Source organism: Dioscorea cayenensis, chromosome 17 (genome assembly GCF_009730915.1).
Source record: "Dioscorea cayenensis subsp. rotundata cultivar TDr96_F1 chromosome 17, TDr96_F1_v2_PseudoChromosome.rev07_lg8_w22 25.fasta, whole genome shotgun sequence".
Lineage (NCBI taxonomy): Eukaryota > Viridiplantae > Streptophyta > Magnoliopsida > Dioscoreales > Dioscoreaceae > Dioscorea > Dioscorea cayenensis.
The window spans coordinates 8527504-8529742 of NC_052487.1; positions in this window are offsets into that span (position 1 = coordinate 8527504).

The following is a 2239-nucleotide window of genomic DNA, read 5'->3' on the forward strand; positions in this document are numbered from 1 at the left end:
CCTTGCCAAAAAAACTACCCTTAAAACCTAGATCTGGTCATTAAAAAATATGTTCAGGCCTAACACGACCTAAGCACAGTCTTTCTTAAGCCGTGCTTTTCACAGGAAGTCAGCAGGAAATAATCAAGTCCATATAAGTAGACCCATGAACTGGGCAGAAACAGTGCTTAAGTTGGAACACACCCATGTTTTCAATGTTACTCAATCCTTTTGAAACCAACAATAAGCACTGCTAAAGAGCACCCTCATGCTTAGGTCATGCTTAGCCTAAGTACTTAGAAAAAGACTTCATCTTTCAAAATCCACTTCTATTACCCTGAACCATATTAATCTGCATAATAATCACAAGATACCCAAAATAGCATTGAATATATACAAAAAATGCTGAAGGACAAGAAAAATGTAACTTGGAGGTAAAACAAAATAACCATATGAAATCCACTCATCAAAGCTCTTGCAACGTTTTGGGGAGAATGGCATAGGAGATTTATCATCTGCTGTTGGATTGGTTCATCTTGAAAGTGGCATTATAATTGAATATGACAGGTATAATTTGTGTGCATAATTCAAACATGTCCTTTACATACTTCATTGTCTTATTTATGCACATAGGCTTGCATGCATACAAAACATGTTTGTTAGGAACAAGTGATGCATACATGCAATACATTATAGTACCTTTCATGTCCCTCTTAATTAGGAACATGAGTGATGTATGGATAAGAAACATTGTTGCATTTGACTTTCTTTTTATCTTAAATAATTTGCGAAAAATATATATAAAAAAACCATTAAATAACATGCTAAATATAGATAAAAAATCATAAATACTCTTTTTGTTGGATTAATAATTAAATAACTAATAAAAAAATTAATAAATATACTAATAAATTTAATAACTAATTTAATAATAAAATTAATAGTTAAATTAATTCATATGATACTTAAAATCATTAAAATGATATTACGATATTTGTAATGTAAGAAGTTTTTTTATTTTATATTTGCAAATTTCTTTGACCAAATACAAAATCTTATAATACATCATCTACAAATACATCTAACCAAACACTAGATTTGACTGCACTATATTTTAAAATCCATTTATTTCTGTTACATTTACAGTTACATTGAGCCAAACACCACCTTAATCAATAACAACAGTGATGTTTCACGGTGTCAAACTTATTCTATATCTTTTTGCTTGTGTTTCCTTAAAAAACTATAAAGATATAAAAACCAATGAGGTTTAATGATGCCATATTGTTTCATCTAATCTTGAAAGTTCATCATGTGTCATCTGAATATGAATTTATATTTGATATGAAGTCTAATTTGTGGGGATTCTTTTAGTAGAGACATCATATGTAATAATGGTGTATTGATAAATTGAATGATTATTTGTGTTGTAGTTTTATTTATTTAACCATTGAGCTAAAATCTTTGAGTTTTAATATTATCAGCTTTACTATGTTTTCTCCCTTGAATATATCATACTGAAGTTGCTTTTCCTTCAACTGGGTAGCCAAGTTGGTTCTTGCTTTGGAAGCTCAAACTAAGCTAGATACAGTGCAAGATTCTACTGAAAATGTGATTCAATTCTCAACTTTGGAGGATGCATGTGTAAGTAACATAGGGATTTTTTTTTTTTTACTTTTTTTTGGTAAATAGAATTCAATTCCACCTGTATTTTTTTTGTTCTATAATTTTTGTTTCTCAATTTAAGATGCTGGATGTCAAGGTGATTCATGCATGTTCAAATGATTTTTTGTTATCTTGATGCTTATAATTCAAAATTTCCATGAGTTTCCATCATTATAGAAGTTAATTTGCTTTTTGAAGCAAACATTGGTTTAATATAACTGTTTATCCATGTTCGTGGTTTGTGACAATTTTTCATTTTTCTTACATCATACTTTTATAGATATAGAAAACTGATAGTAGGCTAAAACTTTTGGAGAAAGAGTGATTTGGTATTGATTTAAGCCCTATATGTGTCGCTATTGTTGGTTATGGTTACTGTGCGGTTGAGCTAGCCGCTACAATCTTAGAGAGATTAAAAGATGAAGGGATAGTTCGAACAATCAATGTTGATGATACTATTTGTCCAATTGCGACTCCTGGAAATAGAGAAGTTGTATTAAAAGTAAGCATTCATAGATGCAATCAAAATTTAATTATTTTATTTTGAATGCTCTATTCTGTAATCACAATTGTCCGAAACTGGGTATATAACCCT